Here is a 23,365-nt window from a genome sequence, read left to right on the forward strand (position 1 = left end):
CACACTCTCTATTGTGTGCCTTGAGCTTCCTTTGTCTTCTCCAAGCTGTGTGTGTTTCTCTGCAACCCTAATTCCAACAGCTTGGTATCAGAGCAGGTCACGTCCTTCCGGGCTTAGTCGCCAGCCACTCCAGCACACGCCTGCTCACCTTCTCCGATTTCAGTGAGCTTTGGTGAGCGTTCGCAGGTCAACAAAATTTTTGGGAGAGCTTGAAGAGTTTGATCTGCTCAGAATTTTGATTTGGGCTCATTTCGGCCTCCGTTTCCACTACAGGCAGTACTGCACAGGCTATTTCTTCATTTTGCACAGAATTTCTCTCAGTGCCGTTTTTTGCATAACAGGTGCCTTATAGTCTTCTACGGTTTGTGCTATATAGCACAGGTTGTTCCCGCTCCATTTCTCCTATTTTTGGGCAGTTTTCACATCAGGTGCAGCATTTACCATGGCTGACAACAACAACACAGATGTGTTCAAGATGTTTGCTGCTGAGGACATGTTGGATGGGGACAACTACCCTATGTGGGCTTATATAATGCAACATGTTCTTGTGTCAAAAGGTGTGTGGAACATTGTGCAGGGCATTGATGTACGTCCTGGTTCTGAGGATGTAGGCGATGTTGAGGATGTTGCAGGTCTTGCTGCAAGGATTGCAGCTGTTAGAGTTGTTTTGCCTACGAAAGAACAAGCTCGTTGGGATGTTAAGGATGCGCAAGCTCATGCATTGATTGCGTTGTCTGTGAAGCGCACCATTGTTCCTCACATCCGTTCTGCAAAATCTGCAAAACAGGCTTGGGATATTCTAGCAGGTCTTTATGCAAGCCGCAATGAGGCTAAAATTGCTTTGCTGCGTAAAGAGCTGGAGTCCAAGATTATGCATGAGGAAGATGATATGGACACTTTCCTTGCTAGTGTCAAGGATATCAATGAGCAGCTTATTTCTGCAGGTGAAGTCATTTTAGACAGTTCCCTTGTGCAGACGGTTCTTGATGCCTTACCAGATTCCTACCAGACATTTGCTAGTACTTGGAGACTGATGACCCAAGGAAATCCTGAAGTTGTCAATTTTGATGCATTATGCACATTGCTGTTGCAAGAGTCACTTTCTAGAAAATACAGGACTAGGCAGCGTGCAGTTGAATAGGCCTTTATTGCTTCTCAAAGAAAGGGTGGTAACAGTAATGCAGCCACTTCTTATGGTTCTGCTGCGAGTGGCAAAAATTATGTTCCTAATGCTTCTACTGACAGTACTTTGTCTGGCAATTCTGGTGATAAGGGCAAAAAGAAGATGTGTTGCCATTATTGTAAATCCAATGATCACTTGATCAAGTCGTGTCCTAAGTTGAAGGCCAAAGAGGCTAAGAAGAAAGAGGGTGGTTCCACTGCAAATGCTGGTTCCACTACAAATGCAGCCATTGTTGAGTCTTCTGTGAAAGGAGACTGTGTTGCTGATGTTGATGCAGAATGGGCTTTTAGCGCAGAGTGCTCTTACAATCCTGCTGTCCATGATGCATGCTTGTCAGTTGCTGCAGATTCACATGTGTGGTATTTCGACAGTGGTGCTACAAAGCACATTACCTCACATCGTGAATTGTTTACCTCTCTCGAGTCTGTCCCTCATGGGAATTCAGTCACTTGTGCCAACAACGCCTCTTATCCAGTTCAGGGAGTTGGAAAGATTGTGCTCATTGCTGCTAATGGCAGTTCCTTCACACTTGTTGATACACTTTATGTACCTGGGATCAAGAAGAATCTCTTATCTGTATCCGCACTTGCTAGACTTGGACTTATAGTCAAATTTGTGGATGACAGATGTACAATTCATGATCTCAGTTTTGGTGATGAAATTGTTGCATCTGGGCTTTTGTGCCGTGGGCTGTATAAGCTCACTTTGTATGACAAGTGTGGAAAAAAATTTGCAAATGTTTTTGCAGATTCAAGGGCTATTTCAGATGCAAAACTTTGGCATGCATGTTTTGGTCATCTGAATTTTGCCAGTTTGCTGCGTTTACAGAAATCTAATATGGTTGCTTCTTTGCCGCCTCTTGAAGCACCTGTCAAACATGTTTGTGAAGGCTGTATTTTGGATAAGATGCAGCGTTCTAAGTTTCCAAAGGATGGTTCAGTTCAGGCCACATGCAGGTTGCAGCTTGTGCATAGTGATGTTTGTGGGCCCATGCAAACTCCGTCCTTGGGCAATTACCTGTACTTCGTGACTTTCATTGATGATTACTCCAGGCATGCATGGGTATTTCCACTTAAAGCGAGGTCCGAAGTCTTTATGTGCTTGAAACAATTTTTGGCTATGGCTGAAAATGTCTCGAAATGTACTATGGACACCCTCCGTTCAGATCGAGGGTTAATGCATTTCTGGCTAGTCGTGGGATAAAACACCAATGTATAGTGCCTTATACACCTCAGCAAAATGGTGTTGCTGAGAGGAAAAACAGGTCACTGACGGAAATGGCACGATGTATGGTCAAAAGTCAAGCTTTACTGCATTCTTTTTTGCTTGAGGCCATCATGTGTGCCACTTATGTACTTAACAGGTGTCCTACGAAAGCTTTGCAGTCTATTACTCCATATGAAGCAGGGCATGATAGAAAACCTTCTATTGAGCACATGCGTGTTTTTGGCTGTTTGGCATATGCGTTGGTGCCACAAGTGCAGCGCAGAAAATTGGATGATAAGGCAGACAAATGTATTTTTGTTGGTTATAGTGCTGAAAGAAAAGGTTACAGGTTGTATCATCCGCAAACAAAACGTATTCTGGTTTCTCAGGATGTAGTGTTTGTGGACGATTCTGTTCAGCCCTTGCTGTCATGTACTAGAGACAGTAATGTAAGCTCACAGGACATTTATGACACTTTGTTGCCTCTTTTCAGTGGTGGGGGTTTTAGGGTTTCTGAAAATGTTTTAGCCTATGGGGGTTTCTGAAAATGTTTTAGATCAGCCTATTACTGATGCAGATGTACATGATGTACTTGATGAGGAAAGGGCTGAAAATGAGCAGGCTAGAGGTATGCCAAAATGGCTGGTGCACACTTTGCGTGACAGTAAATTGGATGCACCTTTGTCTAGTCGTACTCGTTCAGGCTCTCGCCATGCATCTTATGCATTAGATTGTTATGCTTTGGCTTTGTCTAGTTTACATGATGTTGAGGAGCCTCTGTCTTTTGATGAAGCACATAATTCAGAAAATTGGATGGCTGCCATGCAATCAGAATATGATGCACTTATAGAAAATGACACATGGACTTTATGTGATTTGCCTCATGACAAAAAGGCCATTGGTACGAAGTGGGTTTACAAGTTGAAACGCAAGCCGGATGGTGAGATCGATCGCCATAAGGCTCGACTTGTTGCAAAGGGTTATGCACATCAAAAAGGCATAAATTATGAAGAGACTTTTGCTCCCACTTGTCGTATGACTACTGTGCGTTTTCTATGTGCATTGGCAGCTCATTTTGGTTGGGATGTACATCAATCAGACATTGTTACTGCTTTCTTGAATGGTGACATATTTGAGGAAGTTTATGTAACGCAGCCTCGCGGTTTTGTCATAAAAGGACAAGAGGACAAAGTGTGCAAATGTAACAAGGCTTTGTATGGGTTGAAGCAATCTCCTCGTGCTTGGTATGAGAAAGCTGACACTTATTTGGTCAAACAAAGCTTTCGTAACAGTCCAACAGAAAGCACATTGTATGTAAAGTGTGAGGGTGATGCATTTATCATCGTGGTTCTTTACGTTGATGATTTGCTGATCACTGGACCAAATGATAGACATATTAATGAATTTAAGGCTGATTTGAATGCTACTTTCAAGATGAAAGATTTGGGGCTGTTGCATCATTACTTGGGTATATAGTTTAAGCAGTGTGATGGTGGTATTGCCTTGTGTCAGAAAAGTTACATAGAGACATTGCTATGTAAGTTTGGACTTGAGGATTGCAAACCTATTTCCACTCCCATGGAAACAGGTTTGAAGTTGAGTCTACATGATGCTGGCGATCTTGATGATGTCACTCTTTACCAAACTGCTGTTGGCTGCCTCATTTATGTATGCAACACGAGGTCGGATATTCAGTTTGTAGTCTCACAGGTCAGCAGATTTATGCATAGCCCAGGGTCTAAGCATTGGCAGGCTGTCAAGAGGATTTTCCGCTACCTTAGTGGCACTTTACATCTTGGCTTGTTTTATCCCAAGGGGGGATCATTGCCGCCAGACTTACATGCTTTTTCGGACTTAGATTGGGCTGGTTGTTTTGACACGCGAGTGTCCACAAGTGGTTTTTGTTTCATGCTTGGAAGTTCATGTATATCATGGTTGAGCAAGAAGCAACCTACTGTGGCCACTTCGAGTTGTGAGGTTGAGTACAGGGCAGTCTTCACAGCTACGGTTGAGTGTGTATGGCTCAGACGCCTTATGGCTGATTTGGGTGTTGGACAGGACACTGCCAACACTGTCTACACTGACAGTCAGAGCGCATGGGCAGTTGCGAGGAACCCAGTTTTTCATGCTCGCACAAAGCACATTGAGGTGCATTACCACTATGTCAGGGAGAGGCTCTCAGCAAGAGAGATCAGCTTGGCTTATGTGCCAACACAGGACAACCTTGCAGATCTTTTCACAAAGGCATTGTCTCGTGAGAAGCTTGAAGCTTTCCGCAAAGCTTTGGGCTTACTCCCCTTTGTGGATTGATCCTGTCCTCAGGGCATGGCACTTCCCTTTAATCATGTGCCAGCTCTCGTTCACCGCATCACTCCAGGGGGGATTTGTTACCATATACATGTGGTAGTGATGTGTGTGAACACACTAGGACCGCCGGGGCATTTTTTCCCTCTTTAGGAGGTTTTTTCCCCCGTGCATTGCATATACGCCCATCACTCTAGGGCTATCAATCTTTCCATTGCACACTAAGTAACACACTCTCTATTGTGTGCCTTGAGCTTCCTTTGTCTTCTCCAAGCTGTGTGTGTTTCTCTGCAACCCTAATTCCAACAGCTTGGATAGGTGGTGAACCTTCAAGCCACCTTGGGCTAAAGCCTCCGTAACACAATGGATAGTAGATTGGACAAGTGGTGGACCTTTGCCCCAAACCATTCATGCTAATAGACATAGTAGCTACACTCCATTCACACATTGACCTTGAAACAATAGAGATAGCTTGTTTTAGTAGAGCTAGCTTGGACAAGTGGTGGACCTACAAACCACCTTGGAAGTAGGTTGGACAAGTGGTGGACTAGATTATTTAGTAACAAACTGAATTTGTTTTTTTTCCAGGAAGATATAGCACCAAAACAAAATGTTACAAGGGTGGCTGTCTTAATTGACTATTCTTGCAATGATTAAAGGAATTGGTATCTGGATATACATGGTGTGGAGGGTGCATAATTTCATAAGGTGCATCTATTTATTGCAAAGAAAGAGAATGACAATCTATTTGAAGATGTTGGCCAAGTAGTGGAAGCCTCTATCTCTATAGTCGATGGTCATCCACATGTGGAATGCATTGATAGTGTAGTCCCAATGAATCAAGAATTCCAATTATCTCCAGGAGCATATGCATTTTCATGCATGTCTCAAAATAAAGATGAGACAATGTTTTCTCGAAGATGGAAAATTGAAGAGTCAACTCAAGGTATCACAACAGATCAACTTCAAAGCTCCATCATAGCGACACTACAGGGAAAGAAGGTGAAAGCTTCACGACCACCTATAAACAAGAAATTCAAAGTGCAAAAAGTAGCAGCTAAAGAGACTAGTTCTATTTTGGATGTAGACAATGCATCTCTAGCATCCTCAACACAAGGTTCAACTTCCAAGATGCGAATCCTGGATCCAGAAGCTCTAGAGGTAGAGGCCATGAAAGGACAAGAAAAAGGTACAGGTGGAATGAATAAGTATATAAGCTATTTTACTTTCCAATATAAGGAGTTTGATATCCCTACTCAAAATTGTTTGCTGGCTCCTGATCACTATAATGTACGTACTATTGATGGAAAACATGTTGAAAACATGCTATTTGGATTTTCTCGGAGTACAACTAAGCTGCAGCGTGTGCATATTTAATGCCCGTTCAAAATGCAAAGGCAAAGAAGGGTACACCTTTGGCAACAGAAGAGGTACAAGAGGGCAAACTACAAGATTATCATTATTGGATTCTTGATGGCCAACATTCAATTTATGCCGCAAAAGTTTTGCTTCAAAATGAACAAAAAAACAATGAGATATTTCAAAGACTTATTGACGTGTATAAATTTCGAAAGGCTCATATTGTTGTAAATGCTCCTCCAATGGTTGCAACTGCTATATCTGCCATTGCAAATGATGAGGCTAAAGCACTGTATGCCAAGCAACCTTACAGTCAAATATTGCGCATTTGCGAAGTCAATAGATCTATTCAGGACGACCATCAAGGGCAACATCTGGAGGTGCAAAGGGACATATATCTCATGCTGGATGGGATGTAAGTGTCTTTCTTCTTCTTTCTTGTTGTCTTTAATTGATGTTCACTTGAGTTCAATCTTCTCATTGGTGTTATATTTCTTTCTAAACTTTTATTTGATTGGCAAGATGAGTGCACGAGCAAGTTGGATTACTAAACAGGCACACATTGTCACATATTCCGATCAAGTTTATGATTGTTGGCTAGAAATTATTAAAAGGCTTGAGGAATACCATAGTGTAGAAAATGTAGAAACTGTTTGTATTCTTTGAAGGAAAATAATTTTCTTGTTTTTCAATTGCAAAGCCATCACTACAAGAAAGTGGGCCGACTATCTATAGGCATGATTTAAAGGAAGGCCTTGTCGTATATATCAATCACCTCCTTGTCACCTAGCACTTGTTGTCAAGAATATCAAAAGAGTGCTTGTTTTGGACCTTGAAGGACTGCTTTTGAAGGCAACTGAAACAAAAAATGGGGATTCTATGCCATCTTGGGCTCAAGACATGTGTCTTGTGGAGGAAAAGATGAATTTTATCATGCATTGTGCCTAGACGTAGAAATGTTTTTAGATTTTTGTGGTGAATACTTTGAGCTGTGGATATGGAGTTGCTATAACCTAACAAGAATGCAATACATCACACAAAAATGTTTCCCAAAGAATTATAGAAAGTTCAAGATCTTTATGAGTAACAAGTGTTGCCAAAATCCAAACATCATGTTAGGATTTAGAAGGGTTTATCATAAAAACTTGAGCAATATTTGGAAGATGTTTGAGGACTTGGATGCAAAGAATACCTTGATTTTTTATGATAGTTTATATAAGATGATGTGGAATATGCCAGGAACATATCTTATATTTCCAAAGATGTGGACGCAAACACCTGAGTAGCTTCAAAGATTCTTGCAAGAAACGATTATTCCATGGTTACTTGGATGGTTGTATCCAAGAGACAAGAGAGATTATACCCGTAACACAATTGTAAATCAGTATAGTGATCTTGAGACAAATCATGTCCTCCATGTGTACGTGTCAAGGCGATAACATTAAAGAAGGTTGACAATGATCCTTTTTATGGCCAGATGATGTCCTTTTAGTATGATGTGTATTTGTATTACTATATAATTCAAAGGTCATTTTAAAACAAAGATGTGTCAATTTGATGAACACTTGCATGGAGTGCACCCTACTCTAAGGGGACTTGCATGTATTCTACAGGGTATCCTATTATAAAGAAAGTTATTTGTACACAGAGTGCACCCTTCTCTAAGGGGACTTCCACGTGTTACTCCGATCTATGCTATTATAAGGAGAATCCTATGTGATGGATCGTGTTCTGTTATAAAGGACTTGTAATGGAGTGCACTCTACTCTAAGAGGACTTCCATGTATTACTAGAGTGTATCCAATTACAAGGAGAATCCAATGTAATGACAAAGCATCCTGTTTTAGAACAAAAATGTGTCGATGAACTATACCCTAGTCTAAGGGGACTTCACTATATTACTAGAATGTATTCAAGTCTAAGGAGATTTGAATGTAGTTCTAGATTGCACCTTGTTTTTGGGGACTCATTTTACTAGATTATGGTTGTATTTCATCATGATATATTTTAAAAAAAATAATTTTTGTTCTTTAGCAATTCTATATCATTCCATCTCAAGGTTGCATCCATTTGTAACTAGGAGAAACTTATGTTTGATATCAAAATAAACCTTACAAGTATGGAATGGATAATTCATGGATGTGCAAGAAATATCTTGGTCTTGGCACGCATATTTGCCTAAAACATTTATTTTTGTGTCCTTCATATAAAAGAGTTTTAGAACCTACAAGTCTTTGAAAGGAAAAATATAAAGTCTAATTGTTTGCATTGGGAGAAAAGAAATCATGGACTTTGAATTGTGTGAGAGACCTTGTTTGTGGAGAAAAATGTTTGAATCAAGAATGGTTATTCTACATCCTCCAAGTAAGAGAGTTTTGGAAACTAAAATATGCTGAGAGGAAAACCATGGAGTGTAAGTGCATGTATTGAGATGTCAATATTTGCATGCATACCTTTATTAGGGTCTACGCATAATTGGATGCTTCTGGACGTTAACTTCTCCAATTTGGTATAAAATAACATATTTAATGTTTTATTGTGGGTAGTATTTATTTCAATATATATGTTTTAGCCTAATTTCTTGATCTTTAAGTTAAACCTTCTATGTTGCAATGGAGAAGTACTTAGAATTTTTTTAATGTAAACACGTTTGCTTACCCTTTCACTAATTGTAGCTTAGATAAGAAGTGGTTTTTGCATTCCTCTATAGCCTATCCTAGACAAATGCACCTTGAAACTAGCCCTCCTATGTTGCAATTGACATATGCTACACATTTTATAAATGGCTCATACCTTAAGTGAAGAATTTCTAGATTAGAAGTGTGTGTTGCTTTGATGTCATGCACAAGTGGGTTTATTTCTCAATGGGTGCTAGCTTGGATAAGTGGTGGACTTGAACTAAAAATTCAGGTACTCCATTTGACCTTAGCTTGAACAAGTTGTGGGCCTTCAAACCAATGTCTCCATGTTAAGAAAAGTTGTAGGTAAGACAATAGAGTATAAACAATGAAAATGGAATCAATGTACTAGTCTCTTGATGGTGCAACCACCCAAAACCATAATTTTTCTTGGCCAATGTTTCTTTCAAATGTTTAGTCTAGTACAAAACATCAACACCTTGTACATGATATATTGAAAGCTGTCCAATCTGGGAATTGGGATTTTCCCACTTTACCTAATATGGTCTTGTTTTGTAATGCTTGATTTTGGATCAATCTTGTTCAAATTGACCACAAATATTTGTTGTGCCAACTCTCATACCTTTGAGTAGATAGTTGGCTTTAACTAATTGAATCTTTGGAATCCCATTCTTTCCTTGTGGACTCCCCGGGAGTAAGATATACCTTAGTCCAAGATAGGATCCATTGAAACATGAGAGAAGAAAGGTTCACCACTTGTCCAAGCTATATGTGGGTAGTTTGGTTTCAAGGTACTTCACTTGTCTAAGGTGCACTTCATTAAAGCATGGAGATAAAGAAGGTCTACCACATGGCCAAGAGATGCTCCATCGAGACACAAATAGAAGCAAGGTCCACCACTTGTCCAAGATAATGTAACAAATTGGTGTTGTTTTAAAGTCTACCACAGTTGTTTGAATTAGACTCCATGGTAGGTCCACCACTTGTCCAAGCTAGACTCCAATGTAGCATATGCAGCTTACAAAAATCAAGCTCTTATGCCATTCAATTTAGGTTGAGTCTTATATTTTTAATCTAAGGATTCACCATTCAAACATTAAATAGTTGATATGAAAAAGATAGACTCAAGCAATACTATATAAAACAAAATCTAACACTAAGAGTATCAAATTTCCAAAAAGAAAATATTAACATGTACAAGAAGTTTAAAATGTACGTTTCTCCATTTCCAAATAGTCCTCCAATGATAAATGATGCTCTTCCTCTTCTTCTTCTTGTGGAGAAATCTCCTTTTCACTAGGTACATTGTCATATGGTTGCAACATGGATTGTTGGGTTTGAAGATCAGACCACTCTTCTATATCAGCATGGGCGTTAGCAAAGTCTAGAAGCTTGATTGATAAGGTTGCTTGCTCCTCCACTCTCTCATCCAAGCACATGACTTTTTTTTTTTGTTGTAGTCCTTCTTGTGCAACCAAGGAGCCATCACCAAAGACATCAACAAGCTTGCGGTCTTCAAAACAATATGTATGGATGTAGTGCTTGACCAAAGTGCTTTTTTGGCTTCCAAATATTGTAAATTTGACATGCCTTCATTTGATAATTGAAGCAATAAACAATCAATCAGCATGAAATGGTCCTTTGATATTATTCTTAATTCTTCAAAAGCATTACCTTGCCCGAAGAAGGCAGCAACTGCTAAGAACTGAATTGCTCCTTTATAAGGAGCTAACGGAAAGTGATGTAAGGCACCACAACAATTGTAGCTCAGATTATCTTCCAATCTTTGGAATGCACATTGCAAATTTGTGAATTTAGTGAAATCCACAAATGCAAGAAAGACAAACCTAGAAATAGCCAATATCCCATCCAAAGCATTGCTAAATGTCACCTCGCTCCACTGCAAACTGCCCCCATAGTGTTTTGCCAAGCCTAAAATACATAAGCCGATAGGCATTTCATCGTTGAAGTGGCACTTCCAGTAGAGATTTCCTTCCATTTGTAGGCTCACCACATATGTAGACCATGGAAATTTCTAGACTCAATTTTTTGCTTTTGAAGTTGAATTGCCCACTACATATATGTTATTGCTTCATCTAGAAAAGCCGTTTTCTTTATTCCACACTTCAAGCTAGATTTGAGCCATTCCTCACATAATGTCAAAATTGTTTTATAACTGCATCATTGATGTTATACATGTTGGGAACTTCTTCCCAATTTGTACATGGTGATGCCACATTCAAAACATTGACGTCCTCAAGAAGTGCATCTTCAATCAATTTGTCTTGCTTGAGTTGCTTGATTCGATCATACATATCAGCTACATCACCATCTTTTTCACTCTTTGACAATAGAATCTTCTCATCTTTGATTTATTGCTCAATGGTATTTATCTCTGATTCATCAAGATCGCAAAGGAATCTAAATGCAGTTGTTGGGGATTTCTTGTTCTCATCCTCTAGTCTTTCAATGATTTCTAACCAAGAATCATGAACTTCATCAGAATATGTCACCATGTGTGCTTGTTTAGCAATCCAACTTATTGCTGCACTCATTTTTTCCAATCGAAGAAAAGCTTAAAAAGAAAAATAGCCATAATTAAAAGATTAAGCATCATTTAAAATGACTACAAGAAAGGAAAAAAGTGACTTACATCCCATCCAACACGAGATACATGTCCCTCTACAACTCCGCCCTTGGTGGTCGTCCTGAGAAGATATATTTTTGCAAGTGTCTCAATATTTGACTATAAGGTTGTTTGACATACAATGCCTTAGCCTCATCGTTTACAATGGCAGATATGGCAATTGCAAAAAATGGAGGAGCATTCACAACAATGTGAGCCTTTTTAAATTCATACACATCAATCAATCTTTGAAAGATCTCTTTACTTTTTTGTTGATTGTGGAGTAACAATTTTGCAGCATAGATTGAATGTTGCCCATCAAGAATCCAATAATGATAATCTTATAACTTTCTCTCTTCTACCTCTTCCATTGCCAAAGGAGTACCATCCTTTGTCTTTGCATTCCGCACGGGCATCAAGGATGCACATGTTGCACGCTTCGTTGTACTGTGTGAAAATCCAAATAACATGCTTTCAACATGTCTTTTATCCAAAATACGTGCATTATAGTGATCTAGAGCAAGCCAACAATTTTGAACAGGGACATCAAACTCCCTATATTGGAAAGGAAAATAGTTTATGTACTTGTTCATTCCACTTGTGTCTTTTTCCTATCCTTTCATGGCCTCAGATTCTAAAATATTTGGATCCACAATTTTTATCTTTGATGTTGAACCGTGTTTTGAGGATGTCAAAGATGCATTGTCTACATCCAAAATGGAACTGGTTCCCTTAGGTGCCACTTTTTGCACTTTGGCTTGCTTTTTTTTGGGTGGTCATGAAGCTTTCACCTTTTTCCATTATAGTGTGGCAATGATGGAGCTTTGAAGTTTATCTGCTATGAGATCTGCAATTGATTCTTCAATCTTCCATCCTCAAGAGTACATGGTCTCTTCTTTATTTTGAGACATGTGTGCAAATGTATATGCTCTTGGAGATAGTTGAAATTCTTGATTCATTGGAACTACAATGTCAATGCACTCCACCTCTGGGTGACTATCAACTGCAACGATGGATGCTTCCACTACTTGTCCAACATCTTCAAACAGACTATCATTCTCCTTTTTTGCAATAAAAAGATGCACCTTATGAAATTGTGCATCCTCTAGACCATGTATATCCAGTTACGAATTCCTAAGATAATTGCAAGTACAGTCAATTGAGACAAAAACCCTTGTAACATTTCTTTTTGAAAACATCTCTTCCTGAAACCAAAAATTTTAATACTTATTATAAGCATATTCCACCACTAGTTCAAGCTAGATGATCCGAGAAAGTACCTATAGTAAGTCTGTAAACTACTTAACTAAGGGGGAAGAGAGAAGCAAAGTCCACCACTTGCTCAACTCTAAACAACATAGAGAGTTGAGTTGTCTAATGTAGGCATGTGGAAATCATAGAAGATTGCACACTTCTCCAACCCATCTCTTTTAGGGAAACAAAACGGTTGGCCTTACAATTAGCCATGTGTCTAACATATACATCATTGTATAATAAAAATTCACTTGTCCAGACTAGGATTGAAACATGGAGAGAAGCAATATCGACCAGTTGTTATCTAAGCTAGGAATGTGGATTTTTGGTCTCAAGAATCATTGGGACATGGAGAGAAGATAAGTTCCACCACTTGTCCAAGCTTGGATCAATTGAGATATGGAGAGAAGCAAGCTGCACCATGTCCAAGCTAGGATCCATTAAACCATGCAAAACCCCAACTGTTTTCAACATCAAGGATTTTCTTTTTGTCATCTTAGCTCCATTGGAACTTTGGGAAAAACAAAGCTCCACCACTTGTCCAACCTAGGCTCCATTGAAGCATGGAGAGTAGCTAAGATCCACCACTCATCCAATCTAGGATCCATTGAAACAATGACAACAAAAAGCTTTACCACTTCTCAAAGTTAAGCTCTATTGAAACATGGAAAAACCATATATATGTTGTACATGGGAAGTTTTGTTTCAAGGTCCATCACTTGTCCAAGCTAGGCTCTATTGAAACATGGAAAAACCAGATATATGTTTTAGGTAATTTTGTGGCAAGGTCCATCACTTATCCAAGCAAGGATCTATCCACCACTTGTCTAAGCTAATCTCTATGGAACATGGTGTGAAGAAAAGATCCACCACTTGTCCAACCTAAGCTTCATATATAGTAGTTTGTTTAGTTCAAAGATCCAACACTTGTCTAACCTCTAGAGTGAGGTGGAAGGAAAGCTAGTTTTCTAAGGTAGGAATAGAGATTTTTGGTCTCAAGAATCATTGGGAATGGAGAGAAGATAATTTCTACCATTTGTCCAATCTTGGATCAATTGAGACATGGAGAGAAGCAAGCTCCACAAGTTGTCTAAGCTAGGCTCCATTAACCATGGAAAAACTCAGCTATTTTCAACATCAAGGATTTTGTTTTTGTCAACTTAGCTCCATTGGAACGTGGGGAGAAGCAAAGCTCCACCACTTGTCTAAGAAAAGCTCCATTGAAGAATGGAGAGCACGATTCGAGTCTCTAAGGTTAGAAGAAGCTTGGCTTCCAAGAAAAGAAGCTCTAAATTTTACTCCTTCTCTCTCTTTCCTAAAAGCACTCCTCCTACTCGTTCTCTTCTAAAAATACTCCTCATTTTCTAAAATTACTCTCTCTTTCCTGAAATTGCTCTTTCTTTCTCAGGGGTCAACTCTTATCTTTAGATATGGTATTGAGGCTTAGGTTTCCCATATCAACCTATAGTTTTCAAGTAAATAAGAGTCATAATTAATAGTTCTAGAGTTCGATTTTCGATCGGATTGTTCCATTAGAATGCTCTTTGAATTAATAAAATCCGAACCTTGAATATTTGCAAAGTAATGAAATATTTTTATTGAAAAATGTTGGGTACATTACAGAGTGCATGGTATTGGCTATAATTCTCCTAACATGGTTCATTGTTGGCACTCCATGAGTTGCCTCTCCTCCACTTCAATAGTAGCTACTCCAACCTGATCTATCAGAGAAAGGGGCTTGGATCATAATAAGGAAGATAGAACCACAAAAATGATCATAGGTAAATTGGATACTCCAACCTTATCTAGGAGAGAAAGGGGCTTGGATGGTAATGAGGAAGGTAGAATCACTTGGATGATAATATGTCAATTTGCTATGCAAGATATGGATAAGTTGTGATGTTTGAGAAATATTTTGCATTATGTAGTGCATTATATCTACCACTGATTCACTTTTGAAAACCCTTTCAGAATACAAAGTGCCTCAATCTAGATTAGTAGAGCAACTAGCTCTCAATATTCTTAGTGAGGAGAAAGGCTACAATGTGTCTTCAGTAACCTTAAGGAGGTTAGCCATTAATGAACAAGAGAAAAGACACATGTCTTTAGAAGAAGTATGTAAAAGTCTATTTCTGTGGGATAGAATGGGCATAAATAATACAATTTTAATATATGCATCATGTTTTACCTTAAAGAATCCAAAAAATGTTCTTGTTGAATATAACTTTGCACACAAAATAGAATTTAAATTTGGACTCTTAAATATATAGCTCTAAAATTATGTCAAAGAGTTGTACATTTGGGAACACTCTTATGTACAATAAGCCTATTTGAGCACACAATTAAAGAAGCTCTAAATTCAAAGCTTGCATAATTATTACCCCCCTGAAGGCTCTAGGGACAGAGAAGTCCCGTGGGTGGGACAACTTGACTACATAATTTTTTATACAATTTTGGGGCGGCCTCAAATCCCCCATTACAAAATGGCCAACAAAGCATTAATTAATGGAACCCTTGACTCAAGTATTAAAAGGGACTCTTTAAACCTATTCCTAAGCAAATTTGTTGCACTCATTTGAAACACTGGTGGCCTATAACCGTGATGTCAGTGGCCTACAAGATTATCGGCCAAAACTATTTCTCTCAGGGTATCTCGAATTCTGGATAAAGTTAGTGGGCAAGTGGAAAAAATGAGAGATACATGACAATTTACTTGCCCCCCAATGGTTTAGCTTACTACTGGGAGGCACAACAGGTGAGATTGTATGAAAGTGTAATATAGCTTCAGAGATGCTGGAATGGGGAGAGATGACAATATACTTCTGCAACTCCATCTCTCATTGGTCCCCTTGGCTATCAAGGTGGGAATCTTGCAGCTTAACCCTTTTTGAAGAGAGATAGCTAGAAAAATTAACAATAAAGGGCTCAGTCATATGGGCCTTCATTGGGACAACATGAACATGAGCTAGAAAGGTGTTGACCTCCTAGCTGCCCAATATCTCCTGAATGAGACCAAAATACTTCTAGTCAACATAGTTTTGGATGGGTTGGACAATTATTGTATGTTGATGTGTGAGATGTGTGAGTATGTGTTCAAGTTGAAGGCCTAACAATGGACCAAGGATAAACATTCCTTCATACCTAAGACCAAAGACATTTATCACTAGCTCTTAGCCTTGCCATATTGGTTCTCTCCCCTTAACTGGCTTTGGGGAAAGCAATGGCCAGAAGCAAGGTGGAGGGTGGTAACCAATAACATTTGGATGACACAATGGCCTCTAACGATGAAGATCTTTCTTTGGAAAGTGCTTTGGGGGGCCATGTTGATAAGAGTGAATATGAATGCCATAGGGATTAGATCAGATAGGTGTTTGGGCTACAAAGTGGCTAGAGAGTAACCCAACTATACATGGGCTAGCAGGAAAGACGTGCAAGTGGGTACAAAAGACCTAGAAGATTGCGCTCTACAAGAAAAACTTGATCCTTGGAGGGATAAGATGAATAGCCAAGTGTTACTGATTTGCGTGCAGATTGTTAGATTCTACTACTTCAAGCATATATGAAAGGCTAGGAACTACCAGGTGATTGTCTCAATCGCTAAAAGAAAGGACCCCAATGAACGGAATTGGGCCATCGATTGTGCTCTATTAAGTTAGAGATAACATGAGTGGCTTGTTTGTATTTGGAACCCTATCATGTATTGACTTGGTCCTGTGGATGCCCTGGCTTGGATTGTGAGGAGGGCTAGTCTTTTAATTTTTTGATATGTTTCACTCATTCTTGTTTTTGCAAAAAAAAAAAAGGTTCTCTCAAGGGTTTCAAGTGAGTGTACCAACCATGGAAAAGGGATGGGAAAGGTTTTTTAAAAACTTTTGATAGGTAGTTTTGTATAGGCACAAGAAAGAATCCTTAATGGGGACCTTCTCCACACAACCTAATTCCATCAATTCGCAATTTGACACTAGATTGGTAACACTACCCACTTATGTCCTTCCTCATGAGAGAGAGAGAGAGAGAGAGAGAGAGAGAGAGAGAGAGAGAGAGAGAGAGAGAGAGAGAGAGAACTTTGTGTTTATAAAGGCTACCCAGCCACTCAAAATGGGTCCCCTTGAACTTGTGCAACTACCTGGCATGTGGGTGTCAATAATAAAGGAAAACATCCATTGGATAAGCAAGTGCCAAAGGTAATCCCCTTTCATGATGAGAGTACCCCCCATCTACGAAGTAAAACATAACTTCCCAAGTGAAGAAAGTTGCTCTTTCAACATAGGAGATTAAGCAAAAAATCAATAAACTTTGTAGGGCTGATCAGTGGTGATTTTGTATTATCTAGAGATAGAAACAGTGAGAGAGTGTGAGAGCTAGTGACTATTTTCATCAATTAGTATGCATGTACTTTTGTGTGTGTGTGTCTGTGTCCTTGAAGACAAGATAACCCTTCAATGGGTCCAACTTAGAACTAAGATTCGAGCTAGTTTCCAAAGGCAGCACCCTGGTTTTCCCAAAGAGTTTTATAACCCTATGTATAGGACGTGTGTGAGCTGTTTTACTTATATAATAAGACATAAATAAATTTTTACGCTCAAAAAACAGCTGGCTTTAGAAAAGTGACAATGATTAGTACAAAAACAACTCAGTCTTAGAATTATCTTTGTACATGGATATAAGAATGAGATCTCATTCTAATATACAAATACAGTAACCAATCAAAGACGTAATTCCAAAATAGTAGTAGGAGCTAGTGAAATCATGGACAGTCATTTGCTTCAAGCCAAAAATTTCCAACCAAGGATAGAGTCCTCACCTGCATCTATTCAAACAAGACAACAAATACGTTAGCCTTGAATGCGTTTTACAGGTGTTAATGGACTATATCCGTTGTTATCCATGTCCAACTTACAATTTTTTAACTTAAAATAAATGTCCAGAGTGCATATGTAATCCAGATTTGTAAAGTATAAGGTGTGTGTACTTTTTTATACCATTTCAAAGTTTGTGAAAAAGACAATATCCCTTTGATTTATGGAAGTAATTATATGTATGGTTCCTATATATCCCCATTTTATTTGGACCTTAAATACCATATATATCATTCTGATCAGAAGGCCACCACCCCTTTTGATCAAAGTGTCTCAGAAAAAAATCTGCCCCAAGCCATCCCTAAAACACTTAAAGTACTTTGTAAGGTATTTATTTAATGTTTAGTCAAACCAACTCATCTATGGGGTACTTTTCTTACCGTCTTTCTCCATGAAGCCACAGTAGTCTGATATCAAACTCAATCCACAAAACCCTTCGTTTGGTTTAGGTATCATAACCGGTCCAGCATTTCAAGCCAAAAAAAAAAACCATGATCTGATCGAATACGCGGTACCTTATATCACTATAGATTCTACCAACCAATGTCATGCTTAAAACTACAATAAGATATGGTTTGCTCAACCATAATGGTGTTATACAAAGTCTGCACAAAAAACCAGTGAGCAGTACCCAAAAAGCGACATCCACATTTCACTCCTTTTTACGTGGTGCAGAAGCTACTTAAAGCATGTAACCAAGAGAGTGATACCTATAATATGTAAAAACCAATACAAGTATCCACTCTACTTAACCATAATAATCAAAGCATCCTTCCGAGCATCCTTCTTTTTCTTCTTAAAAAAAAAAACTCATGTAGCACAGTATTAAGTTAGCTGTTTAACCAAGCCATAAACCATGTCATAACCAATACCCAATCTCAACACATCAATGGCCGCCCAAAAAATACGTCTTAGTTCAGAGCTTGGTGTAGTAATTATTCAGGAGTATCGAGAACCATCACCAGGTGTACTTAGCCCTACAACACACCCATGAGAGAATATTTGATAGTATTATGGACAAGAGCCCAGAACATTATGAGATAATTGTTCCCTAAAACAAACTCAGAGTTTCGATCAACAAAACGCACAAAATGATCACTAGAGCTCTTAAGAAACCATGCTCTTGAACGAGATCAGTAATCGCAACAAGGAACCTTTTTTAGAAAAAGATCACCACATGTTGCAACATGTAAAGTGAGCCAACCAGGCCAGGAATCCTTATCTAGATGCCCATAGAACCACCAATCCATTGTTTCATTATGTTGCGCAATATATTAAAAACAATTGGTGCGATAGAAAAATAGATTTTTTAAAAATAGAAAAACCAATAAAAATGTACTTTTTAGTAGAATGCGGACCTGAGAAGCACCATCTTTTTCTATCAGGTCCATAGTTAGATAGTAGGCATGCCCCCAAAAAGCCCTCAAATCTCTCTTTAAACAGACACAAACACTACACAAAAGACAAGGCTAAGTGAGGGGAACAGGGCCATCCTCACCTCATTTATATAGCATTCCATCAGTGGAGGGAGTGACGAGGAAGGCCAGCATGTAGGATTCTTTCTCGATCTTTGCTCGATTCCCAAAGCCCCTGGCTAGAAAAGGCAGTTGCCATGGCAAACTACATAGGGGATAGAGTGGGAGAGAAGGGCAACATCATATTGTGTGCAGGTGCAAAGAGAGCAGGCGGCAATAGAGTCGTGAGGTAGAGAGGGTACGAGGACAAGCATGAAGCACTTACTATGCATGTAACCCCGTCATCAAGACACCTAATACGGTGTCCCAAAAAACAAAAAATGAGCGCTAGGTACCCCATTTGGGGTGATGTCCCATAGTTCAGGCACCCTATGAAGGGTAAAGGCCTATGTTTGCCTAAAACAACTTGAGAGGCCAAGAGAGGTAAAAAAAAAAAACCATCAAAGTGATATAGGAGAGCCTAGGCCCCATGTAAGGGGGGGGGCTTGGTGTTGTATGTCGGATTGCGGGAGTTTTTTTTAAAAAGGGGAAAATTAGACATGGTATAGAGTCATAGTTTATACTAGGCTAACAATTCATAGTGAAGGTAAATCTATGCATACAGACCTTTAGCTGCATTAGTACTTAGGGGTCTGTGAGTGTGTGTGTCCTTGAAGACAAGATAACCTCTTAAAGAGCTCTTGCTGATTATGTGACCCTCCTTTTACTAAAGGACAAGGATTTTTTAGCACGAGCAGGGGAAACGAGGGAGCTTTAGAAAAAGCTTTTTTTAATAAATGGACTGGTAGGTAAAATTATTGAAAAAGCTCTCTCCATTTCGTTTGGGCTAGATTCACTAATCCCATGCAAAAAGCTCGCTCCGCAACTTAGCAGACACTCCATATAACTTCTATTTCCCAATTTCTCTTCTCTCTCTTTTTATCACCAAAGTGTGGTAGATTGGTTATGCCATTTTCCTCTTGAATAACAGGTCTTGTGTTCAACTCTCCTTCTTAGATAGATCTTTAAGGTCTCTTGGGATAGTTTCCCGTGATGTTAAAACTCTCTTCTTCTGGGGTGTGTGTGTGTGCTAATAAACAGAGGAAAATGGTATAACCTCTATCACCCAAGTGTGGTAGATTGGTTATTCCATTTCCCTCTTGAATAACAGGTCTTGAGTTCAACTCTCCTTGTCGGTGGATAGATCTTAAAGGTCTCTTGGGATAGTTTCTTACGAAGTAAAAACTCTCTTCTTCTTCTTCCTCTCTCTCTCTCTCTCTCTCTCTCTCTCTCTCTCTCTATTTTTGGCACACATCAAATCCATATTTCTCTCTTACAATCCACGGAAAGGGATACATGAATAGAAAAAATCCACTTAACTACAAGATCACACAAGCCCAAATATCTCTCTCCCAGTTCACGAAAAGGGTTACAAGTTTAGAAAAATCTCTAACTCCACCATGCACACGCCTGCCATATATCTCTCTCACAGTTCACGGAAAGGGTTACAGGAATACAATAAATCCACCTAATTATAAAGATCAGACAACTTCATATATATCTTTCATAGTTCACGTAAAGGGTTAGAGAAATACAAACAATCAACTTCATTACAAAATCAATCCACTTGAGAACAAGCACATCTCTCTATTCAAAAGAATGTTAAAAGCGATCGAACATAGCGGTTTACAAAAAATATCAATGTCCAAACAATGCGAGGTGTTGTTTGAAATATCTACTCTAAGTCATGAGCTGGTGCATCTAACTCCACAATGTTTGGATAAGGCTCCAACAAAGATGTTGCCTTTAGGGTACGATCCCCCTCATCTGCAAGTTCTTATCTCGCTCATATATCTCCCTCAATCTATGAGCTTGATTTTCCAAAACAGTGCGTAGTCTAGTGGAGAACTCTTTGTTTCTCTCAAACATGGTCATCATACGGTCCATCTAGCTCCCCAACAAAGGTCCTGCTGAAACTGTCAACCTTGATACCTGAGATGGTATCAAACCCCTCTGCCTGTGGTATTTGCACACTGGACTCTACTGTTGTGGACAGTTCTGTAGCTCCACGCGCTCTTTCTTCCCTATCCTTCACATCATCATCGTGTGGCTTCTCCTCGTTTGGAGGGAAGAACGACTCATCATACTCCAAGAACCATGGTTGTTGGGTTAAAGGAGATGAGCCTTTGCCCGGGGCCAGACATCCGATGTCCGACTGCCTACCCACTGTGTGTAGACTTCCTTATTCATTATATACATATGAATAAGGAGCTCCTCACTCATACTAATTCCTAAAGTTGCCTCACCCACACTCTCGTGCTTCTCCGCTTCCCCGCACACACTATACCACATCACGCACGCACGCATCCACGCACGCACACTCACAAGTGGTATCATAGCTACGGCTTGGCGGCGGCATCATTCCCTGAGAGGCAACAGAGCTCGGCACTTGCAGTGTCGGATTGAGTGGTTCAGTGAGGATCTGGCAAGGATCGGTTGCACCTGGAAGAGATCGGACAAATCTCACAAACCCCGGCATGCGCAGCCCCTTTCAAGCCTGAAGAATCTCAAAGGGAATTTGGGATCTCTGCAAGAAACAGTGGAAGGACACACAGAATTTTGCCCAGGTTCCAGTAGGGCAAGTGGAGATTTGATGAAGCTTGTAGGTAAATATCAAGAGCTTGTAGCTCAAATTGGGTAAAAGAAATCAAATATGAAGCTCTGCACAGTGGAAGTCCAAAGGAATGTGTAGAGTTCTGTGTTGAGAAATTTGAAGTCCGGAGCAGTAGATAGTGAGACCCAAGGAGAGCTTTGCAAGCAAATTGAGCACAAGTATCACAATTTGGGTCTGAGTTGGAGATAGAAGCAAGGAAAATCAGATTTGCAAGCTGAAGTGAGAGTCAAAAGGCAAATCAAAGCAGGCCTTGAAGAAAATGTGGGAGTTGTACAACTCACGAGCTGCTACAGGCAAGAAGCCGAGTTGCAGGAAATTGGCGCCCTGAGGTAGCGAGCAAAAAATTCAGGGCAGTGCTCGACACAATCGGGCATTGAATAGCAGAACCGAGCAGAGGCAGAATGGGAGTACTGGCAGTGCTAGCGAGCAGAGCAGGCCCACACACATCTCACTCGTACTCCTAGTCCTGAGGCTACTCCCCCCCCCCTTTCGACAGTTTGCAGACAGTTTATGCAGTAGAAATCAAAAATTGATTTACCTACACACTTTGTGTGCAAGGCCTTGCTCTCACCGAAAGGCCCTCGGTAGTCTAGAGAGAGAGAGAGAGAGAGATATATTTTCTCAGTGAGCGAGCGAGGGATAGAGAGAGATATTTTCTTAGTGAGTGAGCGAGAGATAGAGAGAGTAGAGCGTCAATGCCGACATCTCGTCATCAACTTTGGAGACTCTCGTCTGGAAGAAGGAGGCAGCCTTGGCATTGGCGATTCGCTGATCTGACACTGACTTCACCGACCAGGCGGCTACCACATCAGTGCTTCCTTCTGGCGGCATCAAAGATCTTTTCCTTGGCTTCGGCTTAGCGAGAGTACCATCGGCTCTCCTCTAGCCCCCATGCAGAGCGACAGGTCTCCGACGTACTCTCCACGATGTTTTGGCTTCGCAGATCCTCCAATTTTTGGCTTGGATGGCACACGCTGACATATACAACTCTGATGGCCCATTCTAGAGCGGGTTTTTCCCTTGAGTGCGCTCAGGTCTTTGTAGGTATTTCCAGTTGACGAGTTCACCAATCCATGAGGTAGTGTGTGCCAGTTTCCAATTGATTTTGCTCATAGGTTGCATAGTGTTTCCAGTGTGGATTATGTAGCACATGTAGTGCTCATGTACAACTATATGGGGCATTCCAGAGAGCTTCTAGCACAATTTTGTGTAGCTTCATGCTATGTATGCATTTAGTGGATACCGCTTGAGCTTGGTGTAGCTCGCACGTAGCAGGTTCGCAGGTTTACAGGTGTTTTTAGGACAGGTATACGTCCATGGAGCCACTCAGTTAGGACACTCCAATTTGCCAAGCTTTTGGCATTGCACATACACCATTTGTGGATCTATTTACTTAGACACTAAGTGTCTGTCTTTATGCGATTTGGTGAGATTTAGAAGAGAAACTCTAGTGGATTTTTCCCAAATTCTTGCCATGGTTTATGCCTATCCGCAGTTTGCTCTCTTGGATTAGTGGTCGAGCGTGACTCCCACTTTGACAAGTTTTGTCAGCTTGGACACAACTTAGTGTTCTTGTGTCCACTCTCACAGGAGTGAGGATTGCATATGCTTGTGTGGCTATAGATAGACAGTCACACGTTTCATAGGCTTTTTGTCAATTTTTGCAAGAAATTTCTATCGTGGGATGCGTTTTGAGCTAGTTTGCTCTCTACTTGCGTATATGGTTATGTGCTTTATGCTCCGTTGAGCAATTTGTCCCAGATTGCATGCTTGCAAAGTTTACAGATTGTGGAGTTCGTTTTATGCA

The sequence above is a fragment of the Adiantum capillus-veneris genome, chromosome 19 (assembly GCF_014529385.1).
Source record: "Adiantum capillus-veneris isolate H3 chromosome 19, ASM1452938v2, whole genome shotgun sequence".
Classification (NCBI taxonomy): Eukaryota; Viridiplantae; Streptophyta; class Polypodiopsida; order Polypodiales; family Pteridaceae; genus Adiantum; species Adiantum capillus-veneris.